The sequence below is a fragment of the Mus musculus genome, chromosome 18 (genome assembly GCF_000001635.26).
Source record: "Mus musculus strain C57BL/6J chromosome 18, GRCm38.p6 C57BL/6J".
NCBI classification, from domain to species: Eukaryota; Metazoa; Chordata; class Mammalia; order Rodentia; family Muridae; genus Mus; species Mus musculus.
In genome coordinates, this window is record NC_000084.6 from 5,536,583 (window position 1) to 5,555,710 (window position 19,128).

General features: G+C 39.4%; 1 long non-coding RNA gene across 1 annotated transcript in view; it reads right to left on the bottom strand.

Annotated features, from left to right (window-relative positions):
* Gm10125 (predicted gene 10125) overlaps nt 1-19,128 on the bottom strand; it is a 100,937-nt gene that overhangs the window by 45,082 nt on the left and 36,727 nt on the right. The window contains exon 4 of the long non-coding RNA NR_033552.1: nt 4,024-4,096. This is a non-coding gene — a long non-coding RNA (predicted gene 10125). The remainder of the gene's footprint in view (nt 1-4,023; nt 4,097-19,128) is intronic.

Below are 19,128 nucleotides of genomic sequence, written 5' to 3' on the forward strand. Positions count from 1 at the left end.
AGTTTCAGGGAAGTGAGTCTTGGCTCTCAAAAATAAGACTTGAGGTTTTTAGATTTCAAAATGTACTAACAGGTCATGTTAATCTGCACAGTAAAAATAAAAATAAATTATTTCTAGAAGGTTCATTTTAAGTAGGCAGCACAGCCAGAATTGAAATGTAAGGAATTGCTTTTAGATCCATTCCAGCAGTAACAATTGCTTTTCTCTTAGCAAAAACAAACAAGCAACTCAGAAACAAACTACTAGAAACTGGAAAAAAGAAAAAGGGCAGTGTGAAAAAAACGAGCCAATGTTAAAATAATAAAAGGACTTGTTGCCTGTAGGCCAGTCACACTGAAAGACATGGGCTGTGAAGTTTGTCTCATCTGGAAACAGGAAGGCAGATGACCCTGGGACCCTGCAGCCTTCCGCGTGCACCAAGCAAAGGAAGCAGGAACCGGAACCGGAAGGCAGACAGCAGATAACTAGCCAGACTCCGATTTAAAGCTGCCTGCTAAACAGATTTATTGTTTCTTTGGAGATGAAAATACGGACATCTAAAGGAGACCAAAATGATTATGATTTGGGGTGGGGGTGGGGCGGGTAATGGGGAGGGATGTTTCCTGAGAGCTCACATCACAGAGCTGTCTTGTTTGAGGAGATAGAAAAGTGAAGAGCAGTAACTGAACTGGGAAGCAGAGGCCCCTCTGCCTCACTGGAAATCGATCCTACCCCTTTCTATACCTACAATATGATCCAGCTGCACCGCTTCTGGATATAGAACCAAGAATCAAAGTCAGCTCAATATAGAGAGTGCTACACTGTTCTGGTAGCCAACTGTGGAATCAGCCTAGGCGTCCAGAGGAGGAAACGCATAAAGGAAGTACAATAGAGTTTCATTTAGCCACAAAGGAGAATGCAAAGATGTCACCTGAAGGAAAATGGCAGAAGTGGAGGTCACAATGCTAAGTGAAATAAGCCAGACTCAAAAATACCACATGTTTTCTCTCATATTTGTAATTTGGGGTATGCACATGCGTGTGTGTGTGTGTGTCTGTCTGTCTGGTGTGTCTATGTATATTTCTGTGTGTCTGTGTGTCTGTGTATGTATCTGTGTGTGTGTATGTGTGTATCTGTGTGCGCACGTCTTTGGCTGTGTCTATGTGTGTGGACATGAGAGAGAAAGGTTGACTCTCAGGGTTATGGAAGGGAGAGGAGAAGATAATGGAACTGGAGATGGGGTTTGTTATCTCCATTTCTGAAAATGCTATAGTGGCTCATTTGAGTATAATTTAATTGTGCTCACTTAATACAGGTAAACAAAACCACCCACTCCCCTTGTCTGTATTTTAATAACTGATAGTGCTGCCTACATTTTCAAATATTTTAATCTTCTGGGTAAAATGGTATTTAGCAATCTGTTCCATTTGTCTAATGCACTGTGAAATGTGAGCCCATACATTCTTTGTGGAAACTTCAGGCCCTAGGCAGGTTGTTTTGAGGGGAAAGTTGCCCTTTAGGTATCACTGACCATTTATGGGAAGAAATTCTGAAGTATCTCAAACTGTTGAAAAGAAGAATTAAAAAACAAACACTAGCTTGTTTATAAGAACGGATATTTAGCTTATTCTACAACTTTTTTTTCCCCGTGAGAAACCTTATGCTGTTTAATTACTTTTTAGATAAACAACACACCACCCACTGACGGACCCAGTCACCCAGCAGTCCAGTAACACACAATCTTCTCAGCCCTCTGGGAACAGCCACCTTCTTTCTCAGTGCTTAATTTCCATTGCCAAGCTTCTGGGCAGACTCACTTTTCACTTGAAGTAGCTGCATGTCATTACTAGATCCTCTCAACACCACGTGCAAAGTCGGGTACTCAATGATCACTTTGTCCTTCAAGTTGGCTGAAAGGCTTGCAATTTAGCCATGTGTTTGTATTTAATTTTTTAGGAATTCCATATAATATATTTTGATCATATGCTCCCCCAGCTCGTCCCAGATCCACCACCACCCACTTAACCACCCAACTTCATGTTCTTTGTCTCTCTTTGAAAACAATTTTTAAAAGCACACAAAAATTTATGGAGTCAAATTTGTGTTGACCAAATTCTCCTGAGCATGGAACCTGCACTGGAGTGCAGCTGGCACACCCAGGGTCACCCAATGAAAGAAACCTGATTTTCCTCTTCTAGCTACTATAAATCAAACATAGTTTCTTGACTGGGGCCCGCATCTTCTCTGTGCTGGCACTTTGTCTAGAGTGAGCTTTGTAGGTCTTACACATGCTGTCAGTCTCCGTGAGTTCATATGTGCACCAGCCTTATTCTGTTTCATTAAAGTAATCCACCACCTCTGGCTACAGCAATCACTGAGTCTTGCAGGGAGGGTTATGATAAATATATACCATTTGGAGATGGGTGCTCCAAGGTCTCTCATTCTCTGCACCTTGTCCAGTTGTGGGTCTCTGTGTTGATTACAATTTACTGCAATCTTATGAGGGTTGACTGATTCCTTTATCCATGGGGATAACAACATGCCATTAGGAGCCATTTTAATGCTATGTTCCTTTAGCAGAATTAGTAATAGGCTTTCATGTAGGGCCCATGACTAATCTAATCCACTGTATTAACAGTGTCAGACATGAGTTCCATGTAAATCCTTAAATCCAATGTTTAGAACATTGTGTCACTGTTGCACCAGTAGGTGATCTTTCTGGGAGATTATCATCGATTGATTGCTCTTCCCTTCCAACAGTTTGCACAGCACCTTCTAGCACTCTGCATCATGGTTAGTAAGTGAAGCTTTCAGTGAATACCAGCTCCATTTATCCATAGTCTGTGACCTAAGTATAAGGCATTTTCAGCAATAGGAGTTTACCATTAGATTGTGGAAACCAAATAAAACCCAGTACCGACATGTGTTAGATTTTTTTGAGAACTGTTAAAATATGTTTTTAATTATAATTGGAGTAGTTAATTTTATATCAACTTGACACAAGCTAAAGTCATTTGGGAAGAGGGGACCTGAACTGAAAAAAAAAAAAAAAGACCCCACCAGATTGGCCTGTGGTGCATTTACTTGACTGATGAGGGCCCAGCTCACTGCAGGCGGTGCTACACCGGGGCTGGTGGTCCAAGAAAGCAGACTGAGCAAGCCAGGGAGAGAAAAGCAGGAAGCAGCACTCCTCCATGCCAAAGCCCCAGACCCCAGGTTCCTTCCTTGTTTGAGCACCTGCCCCTACTTTCATTTGTGATCAACTAAGTTAAAATAAATCCACCCCAACGTTTGGGTGCTTTTGGTCCTAGTGTTTATCACAACAACAGAAACCCAGTAAGACAGTAACTATGTTCACAATGACATAACACAGTGCGGGCCTTGAGGCTTCCTTTCCCTCAGGCCTGCTGCAGAAGAGTGAAGCAAGTCTTCCCAGAACCCTGGTTCTCCTCGCTCACCTTTGTCTTACTACTGCTTTCTTCCAACTGGCCCATAAACTCATCTCTGCCAACTGCTGGGGGCCAATTACTGCAAAAGCTAATTATAATTTAATTTTCCTTAATTGAATATGATTGAAAATAAACAGGAACATAAAAATTGCACTTTCACCGGGCATGGTGGTTCACACCTTTAATCCCAGCACTCGGGAGGCAGAGGCAGGCGGATTTCTGAGTTCGAGGCCAGCTTGGTCTACAGAGTGAGTTCCAGGACAGCCAGGGCTACACAGAGAAACCCTGTCTCGGAAAAAAAAAAAACAAACAAAAAAAATTGCACTTCCCCCAGGTACCTGTGTGTATCATTTGTAACATATATCACACCAGACATAGTTTACACATTGAGATGCTCAAATTAAAGTCTATAAGTTTAGTGAGCTCTACCTATGACTTCTACATGTATGTATATCTGCATATATGTCACATACACACACATGAATTTGATATACACATGAATGTATAATACGCAAACACATATACATGGAACAATACAGGAAATACATACAGACATTTGTACATAGCCCTGTTCTTGCTGGGAACTAGTTCTTACCGAGATCACCAAAGGTCCTTGTTAGTTGTAGAGGGTGGACAGGAAGTCCAGTCCAGTTTATTCCCCTTCCATGCTAAAAAATAAAAGATGGAAAAGCATATTTACTAAACAATACCTTTGAGTACTGCCATGTAGGTTCTCATGACTGTAGTAGGAAAATCTTGTCATTATTAACCTTGCCTTGCACGCAAGATACTGAGAGGAAAAAAAATCAATGTTAAAGTCTATATGGGAAATTTGGGCCAGGGAAATGGCTCCATAGCCCTAGCTGTATGATCATGAGGACTGGGATTAATATTCATAGAGCCTGTGTAAAAGGCAAGCAATTGTGACAATTGCCTATAGAGGCACTTGAGAGGCAGAGACTGAGTACCTTGGGCAAGTGGGAAAACTAGCCAGAATTGGCAAGCTCCAGGTTTAGCAAGAGACCTCATCTCAGTAAAGTAGAGATACAGAAAGACATCAGATGCCAACCTATGACTTCTACATGTATGTATATCTGCATATATGTCACATACACACACATGAATTTGATATACACATGAATGTATAATACGCATACACATATACATGGAACAATACAGGAAATACATACAGACATTTGCTAAATTACTTCTTGACTTAGGAAACTCTGGTTGGAGATTGGTTGATTTTTGTAGCTATAATTTCATGAAAGGACAGAAAAATTCAGTTACTCAGCATCTCAACTATGTATTTAAACCTGGAATAAATTCATGGTGCTTATATCCAACCTCCCATGCCATGCACGGCCTACAAATACAGTATTCTCTTAAATGCACCTTCTGATTATCACCCAGTTCTACTTTGATGTGACTGGATCTCTATTTCTATAACTAAAAAAACAAGCTATTTCAGTGTAAATCCTAGGATTAATCAACTAGACTACTCTAGTTGATGCTTATAGGAGATATATGATCATATAATTATTATATCTATTCTATGAAAACTCCTCACTGATTCTCACTTGGAAACAACAAGAGTAACAAGGTCAATAAATTCAGAGTCCAGACAATTGTTGGCAGGGGGTCACTTCCCAATCTAGTTAGCTAATTATATACAGGATTCTTGATATACTTCACCTGCAAGGGACACTGGGAAATCACAGTCAGTATGGAACCCCAGACAGGACAAACTTGGACATGTTCCTTCCAGGTTCCTCACTGACTTGAAGGTACTGATCTCTCTCTCTCTCTCTCTCTCTCTCTCTCTCTCTCTCTCTCTGTGTGTGTGTGTGTGTGTGTGTGTGTGTGTGTGTGTGTGTGTGTGTGTGTGTGTACTCAGGACACAAAGCAGAGGGGTTATTTATGATATAGCTTTAAATTAAAAGGATAGTGAGAATAGCCATGACCCTTAAGCTCCTGGGTCCAGTTCACATGGTCATCTTTTGAGAAATATCTACTTAAGTCTTTTGCCCAGGTTTATTTTTATTATGGAAGCACAGTTGGAGTTTATTAAGAGGTTTTGATACAGATTTTAAGCATGGCGGGAGCATAGGAATGGGGTTCTCAAAGGAAAACCGCCTCTTAGCCATTTAAAACTTGGATTCTTATTTTTGACTATTGTTTTATTTGAGTTCCTCATTTATTCTAAATATTAAGTCCTTGTTGTGCAGTTTGCAAATATTTTCTTCAGGTGAGTGTTTAAAGGAAGGTGAAGAGACAGAATGCCATGCTGTTGTAGCCCAATGAGAAAACAGGAGTCATCCATCACCATCATCACCATGATCATCACTCAGCCCAATGAATGTTTATTAGCTGACTCATATTTGCAAGACTTTGGTTAGCCCAGCTGAAAATGTAAAAGTTCCACAGTTCTTTTCCTTAAAAAGTTGTCTGTCTAATAAATTAGAGAGATAACACAGCACACAGGCAACTTCTTCAACACAGATTATACTAACAGTCCCAGGAGAGACACAAGCCCAGTGTTCCTGTGCTATAAAGGAAGAAAGGTCACATCTGGCTGGGACTAAAAGTATTTAACAGAGAGCGAGGCATGGGAGAAAGATTCCTAAAAATAAGTAGATCACCATAAACAGAGATAGGAGGAGCCAAAGGGCAGACAAGTAGATCTCTTCTGGGAAGATGCAAGATGTAAGCAAAGACTCTGGAGGTGCAGAGAAAGAGCCTGTTTCCAGAGCACCGGTGGCCTGTGTTCCTCGGTGTCCACCCCAGGGTGCCTGCAGCTGCTCTGCACAGGCCACGGGCTGTGGATGAACAGAACACTACTGCATGTCTGCATGGAGCCTGTGTCCAGACACTGTGTCTTCTACAGCATGGGATGTGGTGCACCTCTGGGCCCCACACCTCAGATGATTTTTGAAGATGCGACCAAATTGGGCCACACAGTGAGATGCTCAAAAATTTGAAATACCCAATAATGCTGTGTAAATGTTCTGTAAGACTCTGCAAAAAGCCATCCTACTGTATTGTTTAGGGAACCGTGATATTTTTAAAACTAAATGTTCAATACAGGCAGGACTTTGTTCTGTGGCTGGTGGAGTCTGTGTATGAGAATTAAAGGTTGTAAGGGTGAACAATACTGGCAGACAACCAAGTGCCAGCAGACGGGCAGGGCAAGGCAAGGAAGATGCTAAGATCCCTTAAAACAGACAAACAAACGTGTGTGTGTGTGTGTGTGTGTGTGTGTGTGTCTGTGTGTCTGTGTGTGTCTGTGTGTGTCTGTGTGTGTGTGAGTGAGAAAGAGAGAGAGAGAGAGCACATCTATATGGGTGTGTAAGAGTGTGTAACCATGTGAGAGTGTGTGTGAGTGTGCATCTATATGAGTGAGTGTGTGCACGTGAGAGAGAGAGTGAGAGAGAGTGTGTGTGTGTGTGAGAGAGAGAGAGAGTGTGCACAGATGCTTGCATACACAGGGCGGTCACATGACAACTTGTAGGTGTTGGTTCCCTTTATCATGTGGGTCTCAGGGATAGAATTCAAGTTATGCTTGGCAGCAAGTGCCTTTACCCTCTGAGCCATTTTACCTGATATATGTATATGTATATGTATATGTATATGTATATGTATATGTATATGTATATGTATATGTATATGTATATCTATCTATCTATCTATGCATATATATGTTATGCATATATATGTATATATATGCACTTATTTTTGTACATATGTGTGTATGTTGTGTATATTTTGAATGTGTATTATGTATCATCTGTTTATGTATATGTGTATATATTTTGTATATACAGTGTATGTGTCTATGGTGTGAGTATGCATGGCTAGAGTGTTTACAGTGTAGATATACATGATAGTGTGTGTGTGTGTGGTATATGTGTAAAGGCTTCAAATGTTAAATGAGGTTCTGAAAGTGGGAGGGGCTCGGGAGCGCAGGCTGGGGGCAGAGCCTGAAATGGCATTGGAATTCCCTGGCCAGGATGAATTGATGAGTCAGCAATCTCTAATTCCTTCTTTTGTGCCAGCAGGAGTGTTCCAAGGATTTAGTTAAGCTTGGCTTTAAATATAAATGCATGACAGAAGTGGGTAGATGGGGCAGAATGTAACCTGGAAATACTAGAGTATGTACTTTCACACATATGCATCCCTTGGTCCAACCCTGTATGTTATAAGAATACACAATCAAAAATATCAAAAAGCATGGTGGGGATGCTTTAAATAAGGGATGACATGAGACACAGGATTCCATTATTCATAGGAAAATAACCTACTTGCTGAGTTGGCTCCAGCCCTCTGGTTTTCTGGCTGTTTACACGTCCGGCCTGGGGTGTATTGCGTACACATGATCCTGAGTTGGCAGCCACACTCCAGTGGCTTACCTAACTGCCAATGTGCTTTTTGTTTGGGATCTTCTCACTTAATAAGGACATAAGTAGGTTCTCCACTACTTCTCTACACAATCCAGAAATAGGACCAGAGACAGCAGACAGCTTTCCTTCCCCACTGTCCCCATCTCTGCATCCAGAAAGCTGTTTCCCTGCCACGGAGCCAAGGATAAACATAGGAGGTTTGATGTACAAGAAAAGGTGACATGTTTTCTGTGTGTTAAGTAAGTACAACCCACTTCCTGCAAAATACAGAGGTTTTGTTATATTGCTGGTAACTTCTAAAACATTTTAAAGGCTATATTTAAATTACAAACATAAACTTTTTCTTTCTTTCAAATGAGAGACTTCTCCAAAATTAATCTGCCATAAGTGTTTAGTTTAATATTGTTACATGACTTTACTTATTTACTTATTTAACAATGTATGGAAAGCTGGGCTTTTTAAAAGATAGAATCATGTTATGTAGCCCTCCTATTTTGTCTGAAATTTGCTTGCAGCAACCTCCCTGCTTTTGCTCCCTGAGCGGTGGGAGTCCAGGGGTTACTAGCACACTGTCGTCAATGGAAAGGGCAATGTGAAAAGTGGAGGTCCATTCTAGAGTATGATAGAGTGGCTTTCGATATATTAGTACAGCCAATGAGCAGGCTCAAAGGAGGATGTAGAAGACATATGAAACATCTGATTACACATGGCCATAACCTACTGGAGCAACCAAGAAGGGAAGCTGAGGTCCAGGCCTTTCTGAGGATGAGCTGCCCATGCAGGGTGCAGCTGAGGAGCTCGAGTCGCATTCCATGCTGAACTTAGCCAGCTCTGGTTCTAGAGTCTGGGACCTGCCTCTAGGGAAGATCAGTGAGGGAGAGTGACAACAGAACTCGGGGTCTTGAAGCACTGGGACATAAACACTAGAGATTTAAAGGGGGCGATTTTTGACTGGAAAGGGTTGCGAGAAGTCTCAGCGACCCACATGGGAGATTCCACCACAAGATCCCTGCTAAGCTCTGATGTTGTAGAAGGTGAGAAATGATGTAAAAGGAAGCTGTGAGTTTCTGATTGGGTGGAAAACGAAAGAATTAAGGACTCTCCAGCCACATCATTAGAACACCACTGTGGAGAGGTGCATGGAGCCTCACGCAGTGGGAGCTAAGCCAAGCCCTAAGCTAGGTGGTATGTGCGACCAATCTTTATTGTCTACCCAGAGAGGAAAGGGTAAAGTTTGCTAGAGAAAGAATATAGTCTAGAGTCTCTATGCTTCTTTAATGCATTATATCCAGACTTCAATAAAAATACTACTCAGAAGCTACGCATGGTGGCACATTATATGTTTTAAGTGTATTAGGAGGCCAGGGCAAGAGCAGCCAAGGCCAGCCTACACTACAGAAGTGTGTCAAGAACATAAGAGATAAATAAGTAAATAGTGGTGTACTTTAAAACACTATATGATTATGAAATTAAGGACTTTGAAATAATTGTAATTAATCTGGTCAATGAAATAGAAGAACATTAGTGAAATTCACTAAAATATTTTAAAAGTCAAGACAGTAACTCACTATACTGATTTAACAGCAGGTTTTACAAGATTAAAACTGTAAGATCAAAAGTAGAATTATCCAAAATACTGATGTCTATGAGCAGAGTACACTGAAGAGTAGATGTTGAAATGCACATAGGAGAAACAGCCAAGAAATGTGCTTGGGGTCTCCAGAAAGGACTGAGAGGATAAAACCTCAGCAGTGTTGAAGAGAAAAAATTCATAATTCCAAGTCTGCAAGATGGCCCAGAGAAAGTAAAGGCCTCTGCCACCAACCCTAACAACTTGACTTTGATTCCAGGGACCCCACATTGGATGATGAATGCCAACTTCTTACATTGTCCTCTGACATCCACATGCTCACCACAGCATATGTGTATGTCCCTCAACACACACACGCACACGCACACGCACACGCACACGCACACGCACACACACACACATATACATATATATGTATATATATATATATACATATATACATATATATGTATATATATACACATATGAGCACACTCATGTTCATATATGAATAAATAATATACAATTTTAAAGATGCAATTCCAAATAATGAAAGGTTTTTTTTAAAAGACAGATCATTAAGTTCTGCAAACCTCAAGAAGAAATATTCAGAAGTAAGGATAAATATTCCTGGAACACAAACTTAAACTATACTTTAAAAAATCTTAAAAGCAATCAGAGGGAAAATTACCTACAAAGTATCAATAGACTGGTTTATAATTTCTCAATATAAATAATAGAAAACAAAAAATAGCATTGCATATTTAAGTGCTAAAGAGAATAACTGTGGATCTATAAGTGTCTCCAACAAAATCCTTAAAAATTGAAGTTATACATATGGACACTCCAATAGATGCAAAAAATTTATCTCACAAAGTTCAAGGTGCTCTCATGATAAAAGTCCTGAAGAAGCTTGAAATAGGCAGAGTACATCTCAAAATAACAGAGATATATAAAACGAATCCACTGCTAACATTCTACTAAATGATAAAAAAAATACCCTGTGCAATTCATTTTTACTTAAAGTCTGGAATAAGATATGGCTGTCTGATTTTCTTTACTCTTATTCAATTCAGGTACTGGAATCTTAGAATACTTCAATACACTTATTGAAGTGTTAGAAAAATAAGACAAGGGAAAAATATAAAAGAGATAAAAATGTAAAAGAAGAAATCAAATTCTCCCTAATTATAAATTATGTGATTGTATACTTAAAAGGCGCTACAGACCCTATTAGCAAGCTTTTTGAATAACACTTTCATTAAAGTTTCAAGACATAAAATATTTTTCATATACACTAACAACACATTTCTGAGAAAGAAATTAGGAACAGTATTTTATTGACAATACTTTAAATGAATGAATGAATGAATAAACCTAAGAATAAACCTAACCAAGTGGAAGAAAATTAGGGAGACTGGAGAAGACACTAGATGATGGAAAGACCTTCCATGATTCTGGGCTGGCAGAATTCATATAATGAAATTGCTTAATTTCACTAAAAATAATTTATAGATTAAAATCAACCCCTGTCAAAAATTGCAATGCCATTATTCATAGGACTGGGAAAATGTAAGACTGTAGAAGCAACACAAAAACACAAGTAAAAGAAACACTGTGGCAGTGTCCTAAGAACTGACCTCAAATGACACTTCAGAGTCACAGCAGCAAAGGCAGCATGTTTCTGTATGTTACTGCACAACAGCAGATGTGTAGTCAATGGGAGCACACAGAGGTCCCAGGAACAAATCCACACATCTATAGACACATGAAGTTTGATAGAAGTGTCAAATAAAGTGGACAAAAGGCAACGTAGTCAACAAATCGAGTTCACAAATTGGATATCACGTGCACAGGAACCCAGTGCAGGAATAACCATGAAAACTGACAAATGGAATGACATGAATGACAAATCTTCAGAAGCAAGAGAAACCAGCAGCAGAGCAAACAGGCAGCCTACAGGAGATGAGAAAGAGGCAACTAGACTTCAGACAAGCACAATACACAACCAACTGCAAAAATTAAACGAAGAAAAAAACAAAACCTGGCAACCAATGGTAGGGTAAGATTCCAACTACTATCAGTCAGAATGCCCATAATCCAGAGAGCAAAAAACAACAAAGTTTAAGAGGGTCCCTTATACTTTGCTAGTGGTGGTACAAACTCATGCAGCCACTATGGAAACCAGTGGGCAGAGTTCTCAAAGGGCTAAAAATAGAACTATCATATGTCCTCTCAGGCAGCTACCTAAAAAACTCTATGTTCTGCCACAGAGGTACTTACACATCCATCTTCTTTGCTGCTTTATTGGTAATAGCAAGAAAAAGTAATTAACTTAAAAGTCTATTGACAGATGAATGGACAACGAGAGTGTAGTAGAATGCACAATGGAGTCCCAATCGTGCTTTAGAAAAAGCGAAATTATAAAATTTGAGGGAAAATGGAAGGGACCAGAAATATTATATTAAGTGGGATATGACAGGTTCAGAAAGATAAATACTACATGTTCTCTTTCACCGGCAGAGCTTAGATCTAGGATTTATTTACATCTATGCATGCCGTCAGTAAGGGAATAGGCCACGGGATGAGAAAGGGGGCTATGGAACAGGGAAAAGAGGTACTGAGGAAGGAGGTGGGATACTTGTGACATGAATGTGGAAACAAGGCTACTGGGCACAGAAGGGCACAAAGGGGTACAAGAATGGGGGGGGTGGCAATGTAGAAAAGGGGAATTAACAAAAACAAATTCTTTTTGAAAATGCCATAATTAAATCTACTACTTTTTTTTAAGGTTATATTTTTTACAGGCTTTAATTGAAGAAACATTTTAAACATTAATCCAGGTTTCAAAAGTATGTATTAGTCATTGATTTAATATACTCTAATACATGTGTTCAATATTTAGGCAATTTACTTTTTTTTCTTTTTTTCAGTAAGTATTAATTTTTTATTAGATATTTTCTTTATTTACATGTCAAATGTTATCCCTTTTCCTAGCTTCCTTCTGAAAATCCCCTATCCCCTACCCCTACCCCTGCTCCTCAACCTACCCACTCCCATTCCTTGTCCTGGCATTCCCCTAAACTGAGGCATAGAACCTTGACAGAACCTAGGGCCTCTCCTCCCATTGATGACCGACTAGGCCATCCTCTGCTAGCCACAAGTTCCACCATGTGCTTTCTTTGACTGGTGGTTTAGTTCCAAGGAGCTCTGGGGATACTGGTTAGTTCATATTGATGTTCCTTCAATGGGGCTTCAGTCCCCTTCAGATCCTTGGGTATTTCTCTGGCTCCTCCATTGGGAACCTTGTGCTCTGTCCAATGGATGACTGTGAGCATCCACTTCTATATTAACTAGGCACTGGCAGAGCCTCGCAGGAGACAGCTATATCAGGCTCCTGTCAGCAGCTGCTCTTGTTGGCATCTTGTTGCCTAGTGTCTGGGTTTGGTGGTTGTTTATGGGGTGGATCCCCAAGTGGGGCAGTCTCTGGATGGTTGTTCATACAGGCTCTGCTCTGAATTCTGGCTCTGTAAATCAATCCATGGATGTTTTGTTCCCCATTCTAAGAAGGACTGAAGTAGTCACACTGTGGTCTTCCTTCTTGAGCTTCATGTTTTCTGTGAATTGTATCTTGGGTATTTTAAGTTTCTGGGCTAATATCCACTTATCAGTGAGTGCATATCATGTGAGTTCTTTTGTGATTGGGTTACCTCACTCAGGATGATATCCTCCAGATCCATCCATTTGCCTAAGAATTTCATAAATTCATTGTTTTTAATTTCTGAGTAGTACTCCATTGTGTAAATGTACCACATTTTCTGTATCCATTTTTCTGTTGAGGGACATCTGGGTTCTTTCTGGCTTCTAGTTATTATAAATAAGGCTTCTATGAACACAGTGGAGCATGTGTCCTTATTACAACTTGGAACGTCTTCTGGGTATATGCCCAGGAGACATATTGCTGGATCTTCCAGTAGTACTATGTCCAATTTTCTGAAGAACCTCCAGACTGATTTCCAGAGTAGTTGTACCAGCTTGCAATCCCACCAGCAATGGAAGAGTGTTCCTCTTTCTCCACATCCTCACCAGCATCTGCTGTCACCTGAATTTTTGATCTTAGCCATTCTGACTGGTGTGAGGTGAAATCTCAGGGCTGTTTTGATTTGCATTTCTCTGATGATTAAGGATGTTGAACATTTTTTCAGGTGCTTCTCAGCCATTTGATATTCATTACTTGAGAATTCTGTTTAGCTCTGTACTCCATTTTTAATAGGGTTAATATCCTAGAGTCCAGCTTCTTGAATTCTTTTTATATATTGTATATTAGTCCCCTATCAGATTTAGGATTGGTAAAGATCCTTTCCAAATCTGTTCGTGGCCTTTTGGTCTTATTGACAGTGTCTTTTGCCTTACATAAGCTTTGCAATTTTATAAGGTACCATTTGTCGATTCTCGAACTTACAGCACAAGTCATTGCTGTTCTGTTCAGGAATTTTTCCCCTGTGCCCATATCTTTCCTCACTTTCTCCTCTATAAATTTCAGTGTCTCTGGTTTTATGTGGAGTTCCTTGATCCACTTAGACTTGAGCTTTCTACAAGGAGATAAGAATGAATCAATTCACATTCTTCTACATGATAACTGCCAGTTGTGCCAGCACCATTTGTTGAAAATGCTATCTTTTTTCCACTGGATGGTTTTAGCTCCCTTGTCAAAGATCAAGTGACCATAGGTGTGTGGGTTCATTTCTGGGTCTTCAATTCTATTCCATTGATCTATCAGTCTGTCGCTGTACCAGTATCATGCAGTTTTATCACAATTGCTCTGTATTACAGCTTGTGGTCAGGCATGGAGATTCCACCAGAGGTTCTTCTATTGTTGAGACTAGTTTTTGCTATCCTAGGGTTTTTGTTATTCCAGATGAATTTGCAAATTGACTTTTCTAACTCTGTGAAAAATTGAGTTGAAATTTTGAAGGGGATTGCATCGAATCTGTAGATTTCTTTCAGCAACATGGCCAGTTTTACTATATTAATCCTGCCAATCCATGAGCATGGGAGATCTTTCCATCTTCTGAGATCTTCAATTTCTTTCTTCAGAGACTTGAAGTTCTTATCATACAGATCTTTCACTTCCTTAGTTAGAGTCACACCCAGGTATTTTATATTTTTTGTGTCTATTTTGAAGGGTGTTGTTTCCCTAATTTCTTTCTCAGTCTGTTTATCCTTTGTGTGGAGAAAGACCACTGATTTTTTTTTTTTAGTTAATTTTATATCCACCTACTGCACTGAAGTTGTTTATCAGCTTTAGGAGTTCTCTGGTGGAATTTTTAGTGTCACTTATATATACTATCATATCATCTACAAATAGTGATACTTGGACTTCTTCCTTTCCAATTTGTATCCCCTTGATCTCCTTTTGTTGTCTAATTGCTCTGGCTAGGACTTCAAGTACTATATCGAATAGGTAGGGAGAGAGCCTGATTTTAGTGGGATTGCATTGAGTTTCTCTCCATTTAGTTTGATGTTGGCTATTGGTTTGCTGTATATTGCTTTTATTATGTTTAGGTATGGGCCTTGAATTCCTGATCTTTCCAAGACTTTTATCATGAATGGGTGTTAGATTTTGTCAATTGCTTTCTCAGCATCTAACAAGATGATCATGTGAGTTTTGTCTTTAAGTTTGCTTATATAGTGGATTACATTGATGGATTTCTGTATATTAAACCATCCCTCCATCCCTGGGATGAAGCCTACTTAATCATGATGGATAATCATTTTGAAGTGTTCTTGAGTTTGGTTTGTGAGAATTTTATTGAGTATTTTTGCATCTCTATTCATAAGGGAAATTTGTCTGAAGTTCTGTTTCTTTTTTGGGTCTTTGTGTGGTCTAGGTATCAGAGTAATTGTGGCTTCATAGAATGAATTGCGTAGAGTACCTTCTTTTTCTATTTTTTAAAATAGTTTGAGAAGAATTGGAATTTGGTCTTCTCTGAAGGTCTGATTGAACTCTGGACTAAATTGTGGCTTTTTTTTTTTTGGTTAGGAAACTAATAATGACTGTTTCTATTTAATTAGGGGATATGGGGCTGTTTAGATTATTAATCTGATCCTGATTTAACTTTGGTACCTGGTATCTGTCTAGAAAATTTCCCATTTCATCCAGGTTTTACAGTTTTGTTGAGTATAGCCTTTTGTAGTAGGATCTGATGATGCTTTGGATTTCCTCAGGTTCTGTTGTTATGTCTCCCTTTTCATTTCTGAGTTTGTTAATTAGGATCCTGTCCCTGTGCCCTCTAGTTAGTCTGGCTAAGGGCTTATCTATCTTGTTGATTTTCTCAAACAACAACAACAACAACAACAACAACAAAACAGCACCTTGTTTGGTTGATTTTTTTTGTATAGTTCTTTTTGTTTCCACTTGGTTGATTTCAGCCCTGAGTGAATTTGCTTCCTTTTGTTCTAGAGCTTTGAGGTATGTTGTCAAGCTGCTAGTGTGTTCTCTCTCTAGTTTCTTTTTGGAGGCACTCAGAGCTATGAATTTTTGTCTTAGGAATGCTTTCATTGTGTCCCATAAATTTGGGTATGCTGTGGCTTCATTTTCATTAAAATCTAAAACATCTTTAATTTCTTTCTTTATTTTTTCCTTGACCAAGTTGTCATTGGGTAGAGTGTTGTTCAGCTTCCACATCAACGTTGGCTTTCTATTATTTAAGTCGTTATTGAAGATCAGCCCTAGTCTGTGGTGATCTAATATGGTGCATGGGGTAATTTCAATATTTTTGTATCTGTTGAGGCCTGTTTTGTGACCAATTATGTGGTCAATTTTGGATTAAGGTACTATGAGGTGCTGAGAAGAAGGTATATCCTTTTGTTTTATGGTAAAAATGTTCCGTAGATATCTGTTAAATCTATGTGTTTCATAACTTCTGTTAGTTTCACTATGTCTTTGTTTAGTTTCTGTTTCCAGGATCTGTCCATTGATGAGAGTCGGGTGTTGAAGTCTCCCACTATTATTGTGTGTGGTGTAACGTGTGCTTTGAAACTAGAGTTTCTTTAGTGAATATGGATGCCCTTGCCTTTGGAGCATAGATATTAAGAATTGAGAGTTCATCTTGGAAGATTACTTTTGATGAGTATGAAGTGGCCCCCCTTGTCTTTTTTGATAACTTTGGGTTGGAAGTTGATTTTATTTGATATTAGAATGTCTACTTCAGCTTGTTTCTTCGGACTGTTTGCTTGGAAAGTTGTTTTCCAACCTTTTACTCTGAGGTAGTGTCTGTCTTTGTCCCTGAGGTGGGTTTCCTATATGCAGCAAAATGTTGGGTCCTCTTTATGTAGCCAGTGTGTTAGTCTATGTCTTTTTATCAGGGAATTGGATCCATTGATATTAAGAGATATTAAGGAAAAGTAATTGTCACTTCCTGTTATTTTCTTTAGAGTTGGGATTCTGTTCTAGCAGCTATCTTCTTTCAGATTTGTTGAAGAATTACTTTCTTGCTTTTTCTAGGGCATAATTTCCTTCCTTGTGTTGGAGTTTTCCCTTTATTATCCTTTGAAGGGCTGGATTCGTGGAAAGATAATGTGTGAATTTGGTTTTGTCGTGGAATACTTTGTTTTCTCCATCTATGGTAATTGAGAGTTTTGCTGGGTATAGTAGCCTGGGCTGGTATTTGTGTTCTCTTAGGGTCTGTATAATATCTTTCTAGGATCTTCTAGCTTTCATAGTCTCTGGTGAGAAGTCTGGTGTAATTGTTATAGGTCTGCCTTTATATGTTAATTGACCTTTTTTCCTTACTGCTTTTAAAATTCTTTCCTCGTTTAGTGCATTTGATGTTCTGATTATTATGTAATGGAGGAATTTCTTTTCTGGTCCAGTCTATTTGGAGTTCTGTAGCCTTCTTTTATGTTCATGGGCATCTCTTTCTGTAGGTTAGGAAAGTTTTCTTCTATAAACTTGAAGATATTTACTGGCCCTTTAAGTTGAAAATCTTCATTCTCATCTATACCTATTATCCTTAGGTTTGTTCTTCTCATTGTGTCCTTGATTTCCTGCATGTTTTGAGTTAGGATCTTTTTGCATTTGCATTTTCTTTGATTGCTGTGTCCATATTCTCTATGGAATCTTCTGCACCTCAGATTCTCACCTCAGATTCTCTCTTCCATCTCTTGTATTCTGTTGCATCTATGGTTCCTGGTTTCTTTCCTAGGATTTCTATCTCCAGAGTTGTGTCCCTTTTTTATTTCATTATTGTTTCTACTTCCATTTTTAAATCCTGGATGGTTTTGTTCAATTCTTTCACCTGTTAAGTAGTGTTTTCCTGTAACTCCTTAAGGGGTTTTTGTGTTTCCTCTTTAATGGCTTCTAGCTGTTTGCCTGTGTTTTCCTTTATTTCTTTAAGGCAGTTATCTATTTCCTTCTTAAAGTCCTCTGTCATCATCATGAGAAGTGACTTTAGATCTATCCTTGCTTTTCTGGTGTGTTGGTGTATCCAGGACTTGCTATGGTGGGAGAGTTTGTTTCTGAAGATGCCAAGTAACCTTGGTTTATGTTGCTTCTGTTCTTATGCTTGCCTCCTGCCTGCCATCTGATTATCTCAAGTGCTTGTTGCCCTTAATATATCTGTTTGGAGCCTGTCCTTCCTATAATCCCAGTTGATTCAGGACTCCTCAGAGTCCAGGTTTCTCTGTGATCCTGTGATTCTGGGCTCCTGTGAACCTGAGATTCTGGGTGTGTCAGAGTTCTTGGCAGTTAAGCTTCCTCTGAGACCCTGAGATCCTGGTGTGATCAAGCTCCTATTATCCTGGGATCCTGGAATCCTAAGATCCTGGGCATGTTATAGTGCCTGGAAGTGGTACCGCCTCTGAGGACAATGGGGCTGTCTGGTATGTTCGAAACCAAGTTATACCAGTACAGATCAGAAGGAACCCAAACTGCTGGTCAGTCCTTGTTCCTGTTGTCACAGGCCCATCACAATTGGTTTGGAACAGATGTTGTATTCCACTCACCAGTGATCCTACGATCTCGTTTAGAGTCCTCTGAGGACCTTGGGACTCTCTGTCGACTTTGCGCCCAAGGTGACCTGGAGCTGGTGCTGACTGGAAGGGAAATCTACTACTTTTTACATTAACTTTAAAAGCATGTATATTAAAGCTCTTTCAAATTGAAAAGAATTTAAAAAACACAATAACATGACATAGCTGAGCATGGCGGTGTATGCTTATAATCTCAGTTCTATACTAATGGTCTCAGCTCTTTCCCAAGAAAGATCATGAGTTCTAGGCTAGGCTGGGCTAAACAGTGGAATTTTGTATTTTAAAAAGTGGTATGAGCACAATTTATGAAAACTGACCCTGAAATTAATTGCTGCCACTAGACCAGCAACTTAAGGTAAACACAAATATCCCTCGGAGACAATGACAATGAGGTGAGATGAAAGCACCAACATCTTGAAGGGCAAGCTCTGAGTACGCAGAAGGTGATGGTATGATGGTGCTGCTTGGTCCCTCAGAGTGGAAACTGTATGAAGAATGAAAACACACATACAAATAAGAAGCCAAAGAGGAGAAACTGAATGTAAAAGCTATTAGGTCCCGGCATTATCCAGGAAATACTGAAAGTAATCACCTCCAGAATGTGAGCTGCCATCTCTACAAGAGTCATAAAGTTAAAGAATGGAAAACAAATTAATGATGAAGCCAAGTAATGAGAACTTGGTGCAAGTAGGCAAGG